Here is a 15545-nt window from a genome sequence, read left to right as displayed (position 1 = left end):
TTAGTATTGCTATTGATTGGGATTCTATAAGAGAACCCGATGTGCCTGGTTGATCTTTTTTCTTTTGTCCGATTGATCTTTTTTCTCTTATTTTTCTTCGATTAATCTCAGAATTTCTAGCCCATGAGAGACACGTGGAGGCTATCAGGATTCTATAAGAGAACCTGATGTGTCTAGTTGATCTTTTTTTTCTCTTATTCTTCTTCAATTAATATTAGAATTTCTAGCCCATGAGAGACAACGTGGAGGTTCTTTTTCAAGCATAATTATAAGTGAAAATGGGGGCTATGTCATTTAATAAGCACATTTACATCAATTTTCTCTTCTTGTAATTTTATTATAAGTGATTTTTTGGGGATAAATGTAGTACATCATATGATTCAAATTAGGTAGGGTGTAGGCCATCTATTAATTTCCAGCCTAATCCAAAGTTTTGTAACGAAATATAATACAATCGGCTTACAACAGTACAATGTGTTACCGTATATTACTAAAGAAATTGAGTTGGTAAAAATTGAATAGGTTATTGAGACGTCTCTTATTCTGATTGATATTTTCTCTTGAGATTGCGTGCATGCTTAATACATTTGCTAAACAGTATATTTATTGAAAGAATATGTGAAAGTTTCTTTTAAAAATAGATCAATTCATCTCTTATATCTTTATAGCTATTAATTAATTAGTTAGTTGATATGTTTTATGTGACAGTTACTTAAATAAATAACAAACGCGTAGTCTTTCGAAGGATACGTGTCCTTGGTTAATTGAATGGTAACGAAATAAATTAGGTATATAGGATTAAATATTTTTAGTTTAAGGCGTTTCACATGAATACAAAGTACTTACTATATCCATGGCATTAAATCCAATTGATTCTTTTCTGGTTGTTTTCCATCCATCGTATTAACGTGGACATCTCCGATTGAATTTTTTGTTTTTTTATTATTTATCCTCAGTGATTTTCCAGCCAATAAAAGTTAATTTCTAGAATACGTTTCCCAAAGAAACAATCAATCTACAGGTCTTGGACTGTTTTTTTGTGTTTTTCTTTATTCTGATCCTATTAATGGATGCAATTTGTTTTCCATCGTATTAACATCGACATCTCCGGTTGAAATTTTTGTTTTTTTATTTATCCTTAGGGATTTTCCAGCCCATAAAAGTTAATCTCTAAAATACGTTTCCCAAGGAAAGAATCAATCTACATGGCCTCGGACTGTATTTTTTTTCTTTTTCTTGATTCCGATCCTATTAACGTGGATATAGTCTCCGATTGACTCTTTTTTATTTTTTTCTTATATTATTTGCAATTAACGTGGGATTTTTTATTTTTCTTATTTTCTCTCGATTAACGTGGGATTTTCTAGCCCGTGAGAGCGAACGTGGTGGCTCCTTTTCGTGTTACTTTATATATATATAATAGATAGATAGATAGATAGATAGATAGATAGATTTTATGAATGGAAATATTTTCTTTGTGTTTAAAGTTTATGACTAAAAGTATTTTGTTTTATGTTTAAAGTTTATGTATATTTATGTGGATGGTTTATGAATCAAAATATTTTACTTTCATATTCCTGAATAGAAATATTTTGTTAACGTAGAAAGTTTACTGAGCGAACTATTTTCATATATTTTTTTTCTAGTACAAGCTCGAAATTTTTTGTTCATCTTTATTTAAAGTAGAATGTTTTCATACAAAATACTACGACGACGACGCCGTCCACCCCACGTCCCGGAGCAGAAGCCAGTGCCGTTGCCACCTCATGAGAGCACACCCGACGGCCGCAGGTCTGCGAGCCCTTCGTGTCGTCCAACTCGGAATGGGAATTAATCCTACTCGGAGTCCTTTGCATGGTGCGTACTCGGAATCGGAGCATCAGCCGGCAATAAAAGGGCGCCAACGATCGCCGTGCCAATTAACATTTGCATTTGCGCTTCGTTCTTGCGGCGTCACCACCACACGCACAAGGCGATCACCGCTCGACATCCTCGTCTCGCTCGCCATCTCCTCTTCCACACCGCCACCAAGTTCTCTGGTGGAAATGGAGATCGCCCGTGGGCTCGTATGCGGCGGCGGCGGCTGCTCCCGCCTCAAGAAGTGCTGCCTCTCGGAGATGGAGGCGGTGCAAAGCCTCCTCAGGAAGGCGGAGGCTTTGGAGGCACGCAAGGTCGCCCGTGGCGGCGCGGTGCTCTCCCCGGCAGCGGCGGGCCCCATGGCCCGCCCACTCCCTCGCCGCGGCAGGAATGAGTCTCCTGCAGGCGCGACGATGGCCCAGAACGACGCAGAGGATGCGTCCGCCGCCATTTCCCGCTCATCGCCTTGCGAACTCGAGGTACGGCAAGATGGACATCAATATCTTCGGCGTCGGCGCCCCCCTACCGGCGTACAAGCCTGTTGTCTTATCATCGGTGGCAGAGCAAGAAGAGCTTCTTATCACAAGCACTGAGAGATAAACTCTATCGTTTAACACCCTCTCTTAATCATAACTGTTTAAGGTTAAGATTGCTTTTAAAGTTCTCTGGCAGGCGTACAGAAAGTGGTTTAGTGAACCCATCAGCAACTTGATCACCTGAGGACACAAAATCAATTTCCAATAATTTCTGACTCACCCGTTCTCGAACAAAGTGATCGTCAACCTCTATATGTTTTGTTCTGACATGAAAAACTGGGTTTGCTGACAAATACTTGGCTCCAAGATTATCACACCAAATTTTAGCAGCCTGAGGACTCTTGATCCTTAATTCTGCTAATAAAGTTTGTACCCACATTATTTCTGCCGTTGCATTTGCTATGGCCTTATATTCTGACTCAATACTAAATCTCTTATATTCTAACTCAGTACTAGATCTTGAGACAGTAACTTGTTTTCTAGCACTCCATGACACTACGTTGGAACCTATAAACACAGCAAAGCCTCCAGTAGATTTTCCGTCATCTACACTACCGACCCAATCTGCATCTGAGAAGCCACTCACACGAGTAGACCTAGATTTGTGTATGTTGAGCCCCATACTCGTGCATTGTTTTATGTACCTTAGTATTCTTTTCATTGCTGTCCAATGCACAGTTGTTGGGGCATGAAGAAACTGGCACACCTTGTCAACAGAAAAGGCTATATCCGGTCTAGTGAGGGTTAGATACTGTAGTGCCCCAACTATACTTCTATACTGTGTTGCATCATTGGGTCCCAAAAGAGATCCCTCATGTAAAGACAACTTCTCACTAACAAATAGAGGAGTGTTAGCAGGCTTGTAATCTAACATTCCTACTTTCGTTAGTAAATCGGTAGCATACTTATCTTGTGTGAGAACAATACCGTTGCGTGTCTTGCTGACTTCGATGCCGAGAAAATAATGTAATTCTCCAAGATCTTTTAGAGCGAATTCTGCCTTAAGATCCTGTAGTAGTGCCGATGTTGCCCTCTCTGAAGAACTGGCTACAATTATATCATCTACATACACCAAGATGAAGATAGCAACATCCCGTTTATGTAGATAAAATAATGATGTGTCGGCCTTTGAAGCACTAAAACCAAGGTCGATCAGCTTTTTGCTTAATCTAGCAAACCAGGCTCTTGGGGCTTGTTTCAAGCCATACAGAGACATATGTAGTGAGGTTTAGTGATATCTTTGAAACTTGATGGTTGTTCCATGTAGACTTCTTCCTCTAGATGACCATGAAGAAAGGCATTTTGTACATCTAACTGTCTCAGACTCCAACCTCTAGAAACAGCTATAGATAAAATGATTCTAATTGTGGCAGCCTTGACTACAGGGCTAAAGGTGTCTTCATAATCTATTCCATATCTCTGTTTAAATCCTTTTGCTACTAGGCGGGCTTTGTACCTGCCTATGGATCCATCGGCTTTCCTTTTAATTTTATAGACCCACTTACACCAAATAACATTCTTCCCTCTCTGAGGTGGAACTAGATGCCAAGTACCATTTCTGATTAAGGCATCATATTCCGACTACGTAGCAGTTTTTCAATTTTTATCTTTAAGGGCTTCTATGTTATTGTTGGGTTCACCAGAATTGATAAAGAAACCATATTTAATGGTGCCATCTTTATATACCTTCTCTTTGCGGATGCCACTTTGGAGCCTTGTACTGGAACGTCCTTGCGGTTGTACGTGAGCTGAAGTAGACTCCTGTTCTAGTTCTGACTCCTGCTCCAGTTCATGTGTATGTATGGGAACAGTGCCTGAAATTGATATTTCATCTGAAGACATATTATACTGCTGATTAGAGTGATTAGATAGATCGGTGGCAGGAGGCGAGTCATCCTGTTGTCCCCCGTGCGCCTCCACCCTGTCACCGGCCTGAGCGATGGGAGGCGTCCAGCCGCCTGCTGCACCACACGTCAGCGATGGGAGATGGTTGCGCCACGCGTCGGTGGCCGGAGGGGAGCACGTTGGGCTGACAGCCTGCTGCTCCTGGGCCTGCATCTCTGCATTGCTAGCAGGATCAGTGTTGGCTGGATCTTCTGTGGCCATGAGATCTGCTATATCAGACTCAAAACTTGCATCAAATGTCTCGTTAGGAGCAGGATTTATAGGATTACCCTCGACGCCTCACCACCCGCCGAGCCAGAAGCCGATGAGTGCATTGACATCGTCGGTGACTCCCCTGCAACTCGTCCTAGCTCATGCAACACTTCGAGCACTGGTGACTCATCTGGATCATCACGCAACCAGACATCATCCTCCTCGGGCAGCGGCTCTGGAAGCGAGTCCGGCGAAGAAGACGACGGTAACAGCGGGAGCAGCACCCCAAAAACTGCAGACCATCCTCCTGTCGAAGAGCAAGAAGAGGAGCTGCTCGATATAACCGGCGGCGTCTCCCCTGCAATTCGTCCTAGTTCATCCAATACTTCGAGCAGCGGTAACTCCTATGGATCATCACGCAGGCAGGCATCATCGTCCTCAGGCAGCGGCTCTGAAAGCGACTCCGACGAAGAAGACGAGGGTAACAGCGGGAGCAGCAGCCCAAGAACTGCAGATCGTCCTTCCGTCGAAGTTGTGGCGAAACCACCGGAGACGCACATCGCTGAGCACGAAGAGGAGTTGATCGACACCAGTGGAGGCGTCTGTCGTCTACCGGTGCATGAGGATCCCCTCGACGCATCACCAGTTTCACCAATCGTCGAGCCACAAGCCGATGAGTGCATCGACATCATCGGCGACTCCTCTGCAGCGGTCGCCAGCTTTCCAGCAACTCCTAGTAGACGGAGCACTTCGAGCACCGGGAACTCCTCTGGGTCATCACACAGCCAGACTTCCTCCTCCTCGGGCAATGCAAGCAGGAATCCAGAACCGGAAAACCATCCTCCCATAGAAGCGATCGTGAAACCATTGGAGCCGCAGGTCGCCCAGGAAGACAAGATCAAGGAGAAGGAGTCGCTGACCGAGCTCATCGCCAAAGCGCGGCAGGCGAAGCTGAGGGTTTGCCAGCAGAGGAAAACGGCGCGCGAGGAGCTGGAGGAGACGAAGAGGACGGCGACGGTTTCACTTAACAACCACATTGACCGCCGCTACTGTTGAAGCCACAATGTTGTTAGATGTTCTCAAGCTTGTAAGCCCCGAGGAATTTGATGTGTGCCTGGTCTGTATAAAGATTGATGTTTTGCAGCCAATTTATGCTGTGATTTGAGGTACTAGAGTGTGCTTGTTCTTTTAGACAATTTTTAGGGTAGTACAACATATGTGTACCAAAAATGCTTCACGTATGACCGGAGTCGCACGACCTGTGTATGATCACAGCACACGCGGGCGAAGCCCTACTGTAACTACGCGCAGACGGAGCACTCACGGTACAAACGGTGCGAGCACCATGATCGTATGATGATCGTACAGCTCCAGTCGTACGTATAGCATCGTTGTAGATGTACTTGGTAGATTGCTAAGGTGCAAAACAACTTTATACTCTAGGCTATGAGCTTGAGTCACTTACTTTGTGTTGCAACCTTGAGCTTGAGTCACTTACTTTGTGTTGCAACCTTGTTGCTTAATTTCTTACTAAATTGATGCGCTGTCCGTTAGTAACTCCGAATTTTAATAGATGATGTTGTTATCTATTATCATGATCATTTGTATTATTAAAAAGTTTATATAAATATGTAAATATTTAAGTTATAACTAAAATGCGTTTGACAATAAATCCAATCAAAAAATATAATTATATAATTTTTCTAAATAAGATGAATCAACTTATGCCCAAAATTCAAATAAGTTATCTATTAAAATATAAAGTTAGTACATCCTAAATCGTTATTCGTTGCATGCTAATCTATGTCGTACGTTGTGTAACGATTGAGTTAATTCAATTTGCACTCAACTTTACATCGAAATAGCTTCATGCCCCAATGGAGAAGATCTTACGGGTTCGATTATCAGGGGAGGCATGTTGAAATATGCTAATCTTGTCGCGTGGAACGAGATTCGGAGAGATAGCAGGATTAGCAGCGAATTAAGACTCCAATAAGAAATTAATTATTGAAATTTAGATTTTAGTCCTATTTTTTTTCTTTGTTATAACTTCTTATCCTCAAATATATCAGACTGCAGATTGTAAAATTAATGCCAAAATTTTGTCAACTAAATTAATTCTCAAATCATTATTATTCTGATTTGAAGAAAAATAAAAAATTATTATGGAGAAAATAAAGAAAAATAAAAAAGAAGAGAAAAGAGAAAATATGGAGAATGGGAAAATTGAAATTTAAAAGGTTCTTAGTAGCGGTAGCTGTATAGTGTTAAATTAAATATTTGCATCAAATAAAAAGATCAATTGGAGTAGGAATCATAGAAATTATCGAAAATGACATTATCTACCCTACAGTGCACCAACAGTCCTTATTACCGTAACCATGTGACACATCCAACATCATGCATTCATTTGCTCAGAATCCACCCAACTGTCTAGATTGCCACCACGTCTCCACCTAATTTTGTGTGCTGCCTTCCCTCCTTGCACCTCTAATTCCGGATTCATCTCCCTCACTCTGCACCCTATAATTGCGCCTCGCTCTCATTCGCTTCCCTCCTTCCTGCCGATGTCCTCCCGTCCCCGCCTCCGACCTCGCCTCTGTCGATCGCTCCGGTTCGCCCTCGACGCCGTCGTCTCCACCACTCTTCTGGCCGCTCTCCACACCGCCATCTCCCACACCCTCACCTCCTAGCGACTGCTCCCGGCAGCAGCGACAACGCCGCCTCCTCCGTTAGTCAGAGTGTTCGCGCCTTGACATCCGCGCCCCCACCCTCGAGACCGGTGCCCCCGCCCTCAACGCCAATTCCAACACTTGAACGCTGCCCCCGCCTAGGGTTTGCATTTCTGGTTTGCGTATTTCTATCAGAGGGGGCACAATTTCCAGATTTTAGAAATTTTGAATTTTTCAAATTTTTTGAACAGAAGTTTTGAAACTCAAAATTGAAATTTAGTCAAAATTTCTGATAAAATCTAGAAAATGCAAACAGGAGGGAAGGAGAGGGCAAGGGGAGGGGGATAACCTGCGATCCACTGCAGCCACCCCCGCCGCCATTGCATTCCCCTGCACCTGCTGCCACCGCTGCCTTTAGCTTGAGTCGTCGCCGCCTTCTACCCCTCCCCCTGCCGCTGTTGCCACCTTTAGCTTGAGCCATCGCCATCTACATCTTGAGCTGTCATCGTCACGTTCTACACCATCCCTAGTGCCGCTGCAATAGTCTGCCCCTCCCCCATGTTGCCCGTGCCGACACCACCTTCACCTCTCCTTGCCACCCATGCTATCGTCGTCGCTTATGGGAGGGTGGGGTGGTTTGGATAGGCGCCAACCTGGTAACTATGTTCTTGTTAGTTTTTAAGTACTTGATCTTTTGGGTCTTGTATATGATTTTCATCATTTCCCGTTGTAGCGCCTCCCTCGCTACGTTATACCAACAATTTGAGAAGGACACATGGGTGGACTTCAACACTCCTTGTTATTAGTGCCAAAATTTGGTAAGATTCTTTAGTTGAATCAGTTAAGGGAAGAGCACAATCAACCAATGGAAAGTTTATCTAGAAGAGCTCGAGTTTAAGAAGGGATCATGAAGACCATATCATGGATTCATGGCATTTTATTTCCATCTATTAGTTAGGCATGGTTTAGTATGTTTCCTTAGGAAACATGTGTTGTGTCTGATATGAACTAAGTCTAATGTTCCATTAGGACTTGTATGTTTACTTCTATCCTTAGGAAACATGTGTCATGTCCAATATGGATGAAGTCTTGTGTCTGATCAGGATGTGTGTTTCCTTTTATGTTTACGAAACATGTGTCATGTCCAATATGGACTAGTATTTACCCATGGATATAAATGTGTATATCTAGGGTCCCTATAGAATATCGCACATATCACTATAGCTACTCTCAACGCATCACCACCCTCTTTCGTGAGGTTTTTTTATCACCCGTGGAACGTGGCGCAGTGCAAATCGACTTCAATCTCTAACGAAGGGGTAAGCCCTAAGTTTTGTAGGCCCTATGAATTGTATCACCTACATTGGTGTTGTTCAAGACCATATCACTTCGATCTCTTGGATTGCTCTAGGTCGATTGGTATTTTTGTCTACCTGATATTTTAATTCTATCTTTAATAGTATTTGTGTTTAGAGACTAATCGGTTTAGTCGAAACTGTCTCGGTTAGGTCTAATCTTGTATCTTGGCTGATACACCTCTACATTCACAGTCATGCTTTTGATAGATTTGCTATATCCATCACATTAGGCATATTCTTCGACTCATTAAGATTAGATTATCTTATACAATCTCGTGTTGCATTAGTTAGGTCCAACTTACAAGATTGTTGTTGATAATCTAAGTCTTCTTAAGAGAATAAGTTCATGCTAATATTTCATCAGAGCGTTAGTCGATCTTATCTGATGTGTTAAATTTCTCTTTGATGGTTTTACTATCTTGCTTAAATTTAATGTATGACCACTTTGATCGGTGTCATATTGCTTGCTTGAATCTATCGGGCAATTATTAACCTTATGTTGCATTGGTTAGGTTCTACACTTCTACCCATAGGGTTGTTATTGTAACTTAGATTTATTTAAGTCGGTAGCTATCAATCATTGTTTTATTGGGGTTTCAACCGATGAGTTATTTAAGTATCGCATCAGCTTATAATTATTATATACAAGTTGGTTTTAGCCGATGGTAGCAAATGCTTCATTATTTATCTAATTATTTGAGTCTATTTGTATCGGCTACTTGCAGCCGATCCATTTCTCCACCAGTCAATTGTTCATCCTATTAGCTAATGGTTGATCGTTAAACCTATCAGCTAACTGTTGCTAAGTCAATATCTTGTTAGTTGCAAGATCAAACTAACTAGCACACCCGCACTTCATCAAGATTTAGAATCTACACTGGAACTAAGCAGATCTCCAAGGTCTTCGCATGTATTCAGTACGCTAGATCAACATGTTTTTCAATGCCTAAGATAAGCTAGATTTGGTGTTAACACATGTCTACCTACTCCAAGGATGAGGTACATTCCCCTTGATTGCCCTCCCCAACCTTGGCCATGTCCCTTAATCTCTAGATGATGGGGTTTGTAGCGTCTTCCTACATTGCCAGATGTCAGTCATGTGCAAGGTGATGGCCATCCAAGCTGTTGTTGCTGACTAGGAGATGGTGAAGTTCCTCGACGATCTAGTTGATGCCCGCAAGAGCATCAGCAAATTTGAGGGAAATCTTACCACAACATGGTCTAGCAGCGAGATGCTTTGGCACCTCGTGAAGGACAATGACACTGCCTGTCAGGAAGGCGAGGAGAAGCTTAAGGTCGAGCAAGAGAAGAGGGAGGACCTAAAGATTGAGCTCATCTTTGGAGCATCTGTGCTAGCGAGTACCTCCCATGTCCTTTGATGATAAGTAAATGGTGATGACATTGCTGGAGGACCTCATCGTCAAGCTCTGCCAAGTCCCTGTTGAGGTCACCACCGAAATCTCAAATGTTAACAAGACAACAATGCACAGGCATGCACTCGCTATGTTGTGCTCCATCATCTAAGTTACGTGGTCGAGAAGGGCCTACCCAAGGATCAACGGAAGAACTTGATCGACTAGGTGGATGCAGTGAGTCAGTTCGTGGTGGAGCTTTACTCGGTATTGTAATTTTCTTGTCTTGTTTTGTTTTGCTTTTTTGGTCCATGTAGAAACAATGATCATACTGGGTCAAATATTTATGTAGTCCTTGCATGTTTTAATCCGTGAATCTTCACTTACAATTTTTTACCTGTGACAAGTACAAGAGCTTTGTAGTCGACCAGCATCATACTCCGGTTACCACAAACATAGACAAATCTAAAACTCTACAATTCAAGAAGATATAGATATCAACGACTCTACTATAGTGAAAGTGTTGGTGTCTCGCATCAAGTTCCTCGAGCAGGAACTCTCTGGTACTATTCTTCTAGTGTTGTTTTTATTCCCTTTCCTTTCCTCCATTAGGTCGTACTTAGGGATTTTATGCTTTGACAAATTCAAAGTACTCCAAGATTTCTTGAAACTGCGAGGGTTTGGATAGCAAGTTGAGACTAGAGAAGTCCAAAGGTAGGCTGCAGATACTCATCAAAGAACAAGATATGGCCTTCTATAAAAATAAGAACATCTAGGTTCTTGCATACCTGGAGATCATATGCAAGTTGTTGAAGTCCACCATCTAGGATCTTCGCATCAAGCGTCTAGATCTGCTTAGTAGTCACAAGGGCTTCCTCGAGTAGATCAAGGAGACAAGTTGTATCCTCTTTGGGTTTCCTTGTTGAATCACCAACCAATTAAGGGGTGAATCTTGTCATTCAAGTAGGTTTGGGGGAGTTCACATATTTGCTTGCATCCATGACCACCATCCCCAATAGAACTTAGGCTTACTCAGCTCGAGCTTCCATCATACTCGGATGCCTAACATTGAGATTGATGGATCTGCCTAAACTCTAGTAGATCTCACGAATGGCGTGTTTAGGAATAATTTTTCCTACATACAAAATCTCATATAAACATTAGTCCTATGTAATATTTATACATTTTGTAATATATATTATCTTCTACGTTATCTTACTATTGTATTGACAAAGTAAATAAGAGAAGAAAGTGTGTTCTTTATTAGTCAATTTGTAGTAGTGTCGACAAGATACTCAAGCATTGTTGAGTACTCCCCTAACCCCTAGTTGTTTTATTGGAAATCGGGTTTGCAAAAAGCAGCCACCCTTACTCAACTAAGATCTGAAACTAAAATGTCCCTAGCCCTCGGTCATAAGTTTTTGAACTCGGTTGGACTTATGACATGTGCATATGCTTTTAGGAGGAGAGCCAATCCTTAATAATCTTCCCCAGCAGACCTATTTTGTAGTTTTGTAGGGCATCCCCTACCTATAATCAACCGAGGAGCATACACAAAGCATAGGAATTTGTATCGCCAAACTAGAATTGGAGTTTTACAAGGAGCCTTGTCATAGAAGAACACCGTGCACCATGTATTCAATATAGGACAAAAACATACACATATAGTTGTCTGTATTTATATATGTGTGTGTGAACATAGAATTTATATAGTAGGTCTATGTTCCACGATTTAGTCAACTATTGGCCTTCGTTGTCAGTAGTCTTGTAAGCTCCTGGTCAAAGTGTTTTGATCACCTAGCAGGGGTCCTCCCATTTAGGGTGCAGTTTATATTTCTGCCTGCAAGACATATTTATAAATAAAAAATAATTTACAAATAAAACTTTTATATATGTATTTTTAGTGATCTAAAAGTCAAAGTTAGAAAATAAACTTTGGTAAAAAAAAACCTTAAAATTAACTCTAAATTTAAGATTAAAAATTTAAATTTTAGTTTTATAAGCACAAGAAAAAGCAAAAAGATAGGATGATACTCTCTTTGTACATTGAAAAGCAAGTTCAGACTATTCATTAAACCATAAATAGTTTAGGGGGAGGCCGGGGATACCGGTTTTACAAAACTTGCTCCAACACAACCCACTAACCATCCAACTTTAAGCTAGACACTGCACAGGCAAACCAGATCGACAAAAATAGACACAAAACGGTCCACAGCACAAGCTCTATTACATCATACGACTACCAACCCAAAACTACAGCTTATCAAATCCTTGCTCTTGATCCTTAAAGACAACTTACTAAGCACTGTCTTGCTGCGATCAACTGGTCTAGAATTGGCACTTCTTCCTCCTTCAAAAGATTCTTCCACGGTAAAAGTAGACAAATCACTGACAAAGGAATATTCAAAGGAGATTTAATGATTTGATCACGAAAAATTATATCATTTCTAATAGACCATAATTACCAACAACAAGCTGCTAAGTAAACAAAACCTAACTCTATGGAAGATAACTCTGTGTGGCCAGAAAGAACATTCATCAGACTCATCAAAAGAAGACAGAATTTTATTCCAACCTAAAGCATCTCTACACACACCATAAAAAAACGGCTAAAGGGCATTTGAAGCAAATATGTTTGGAATCCTCAATAGCATTACAGAGTTGACAATATTACGAACCATCCCACTTCTTTTTTTCTTAACTGCCAAGCTGACTAAATTTTATCATGCCAAGCTAACCAAATGAAATGCTTAAGTTTCAAAGGAATGGGAGAACTCCAAAGATATTGAATCTCTTTATCTAACATACCTCTAAAAGTTAGCATGGTATACATAGAATTTGAAGAGAAAATGTCTTCTTAATTTATCCAAAGCCCAAATTATTTTTCGTGAATGATGGTATCGTGTAGCTCGAATGGTGACACGTTAATCTCGGTGCTCCCCAGTATGTTTACGTCATCTATGTGGCACTGATCTTGCTTCTCATTCGAGTAGTTTTCAACTCGGCTCGGATGGATTGAAATTTTACACTAAAACACATATTTGAAATTTTGATTGTTTTCTGATCAAAAACTATGGTACCATAAATATAGAAAGTCACAGATAAAATAGTAGCCGCGGAAATTAAAACCAAACCATATTTACATAATTACATCGAAAAGTTTAATCCGCATGTTGGATACGATTATGAAAAGATGAGACATTGTAAAAAGAAACACTATATTCATCATCAATGCAGCAACCTTCCATATTAATTTGCTTATGATATATTATTATTGATCATCAGCATTGATAGAACGATGGTTTATATATTTGGATTTTGCTAAAAGAAATTAGGAGCAACATCTCAGATGATCAACCTGGTCGCACCAACAACTCTGAACTGCCAAGTTGTACTCTTATGTATTAGTGGCGCACATATATACATCATCGCCCATTTTGTAGGAGCGTTAAGTACGTCTAATTTCTAAAAAGTTAAATACCCCCCTTCATGTGGGAACTGTCCAAATATAATAGTTAAATCAAAACTAACAACATAAATTCTGGAAAACAAAAGTGAACAGCTTAATTTCGTGCGTGTTGATACACCCCCAAACACATGGGGTTATTGCCAAATGGCATATTCATAAATAAAAAAATAATTTGTGAACAAAAATTTGTACATACATATTTATAGCGATTTAAATGGAAAGACTATAAAATAAACTTATGTACAAAAAATACTTCAGAATAAACTCTAAATTTAAAATTAAAAATTCAAATTTTGGGCATATGGAATCTTCGTTATATAAAAATATACATTTCGGCAAATCCTGCACTAGGGTGTTCCGGGGGATAATAATTTAGTATTTTATTGCAGGACACTCACTAAAAAACAGAGAAATAGTGGGTCACACGAGAGTAAAAATAGAGCTCACGGGTAGGCAACCACTCCATGCATAAATAATTCTAATAATAAAAAAAATAGTGCTGCAACTGCTCGCACTCTGGTCTGTTCATCAGAGAAAGCGTGTGTGCCCTCACTCTCACTGTTGCGGTGCAGCATTATCTATCTCGTCTCGTCAACCTGTAGACACAGAAACGAGATGCACGCCTGCAGACAAAGGAAGAAAAAAAACGCCGGTGGTGGTCATGTCCTGTGTATTATTCGGTTTAGACTAGCTTGACCACCAAATCCCACCACCCCTTCGTGCTGCCTCGATTAGATCGATACATATATACTCCCTTTTTTAAGTTGTTGTTAGTTAATTACTGTTCATTTTATTTAAACTATTTTGAATACAGAAAAAATTATGTGTCATAATAAAAGTTTATTTAGTAGTAAATCAAATCATAATAAAATAATAATAAGTATATAAGTTTTTTAAATAAAATGAATGGTTGAACGTAATATTTAAAACGAACGGTGTCAAAATACATAAGAGTTATATATATATATATATATATATATATATATATATATATATATATATATATATATTCAGATCTGAGAATACGTGCGTGTGCGAGAATTTTTGTGTTCGTACGTACGTAGCAACACGCCAACACCCTGAATAATTCATTAGCTTTGTTTCCCTCACGTTGTCATCGATCTCGTTGCCATGCCGGCCTGCTTGCTCTTCTCCATTATTGAGGGGAAGAACACTTCAATCTCTTCTGGAAACGAAGCACATTTGCTTGCTTGGTTGGGCATCAACCGGCGTCATGGGCGGGGCCAGGTAATTTTTAGCACCCGAACGAACTTGATTACGTTGAATATTTGTTGCAAAAAAAATTCCACGTTTCAATCCTTGGAGGTAGAATGTGACAATGGTTTAAGATACGTACGACCCATCCGTCTCGAACTAAGGCAATAATTTAGAAGCTAGAGATTCTCAAAGTACTGTTTGTTAAGTAGTCGCTTGGTGAGAATATATATGAAATTGTTGCTCCTAGCTTTTGGATATTAGCTAATTTTCTAGATTATGTAGCCACTGAGTAATTTTTTTTTTCAGAATCTAGTTGAGGATTTAACTCTTTGGAAAGCTAGAGATTTTAAAAGAAGAGGCAGCTATATCAAGCCTTTCTAACCGCAGGTACAGTAGCAAACTATTATAAGTCAGTCAGTTATAAGCATATTTTAAAAAAGATAAGAAAGAAAAGAGAAGAGCAATGAACTACAGATTTGTTGCTACCTATAGCATGAACTTCAAGACACAGAATGTGTATGACAGGTGGGACATAGTAGTATATGTTTTGTAGGTAGCTATGTCTTAACACCAGATTTTGGAAAATTGCCGTTATGGATTAATGCGTGACTAGAGACCGAATCGGACAGGAAAAGGAAAATCGACTGAAAGAATAAACTGAAGACTATACGAATTCAGCCGATAGAGTTAGAATCGGACGAGGATTGGAGTTCGATTGGGATCAGAGCTTAGAGATAGATTCGGCACTAATCACAGTCCATGTAAGTTAGGTTTGTTTTTATCTTAGAGTTTGTTTAGGATTTTATATCTAATTAGAGTCCGAGTATAATAAGTTAGTTGTTAATACAAATCCATATCCGGTTAGGTTAGTTAGATTTCGGGGTATAAATAGACTATCCTGCAGCTCTGTAAAGACAACAATTAGTTCATCTATTCAGCTTCGACGCATCGCCAACCTTTTTGACAGAGCGAGCTCTCGGCGCGAG

This window comes from Oryza brachyantha, chromosome 6, assembly GCF_000231095.2.
Source record: "Oryza brachyantha chromosome 6, ObraRS2, whole genome shotgun sequence".
Classification (NCBI taxonomy): domain Eukaryota; kingdom Viridiplantae; phylum Streptophyta; class Magnoliopsida; order Poales; family Poaceae; genus Oryza; species Oryza brachyantha.
Note: the sequence above shows the minus strand (reverse complement) of the source record.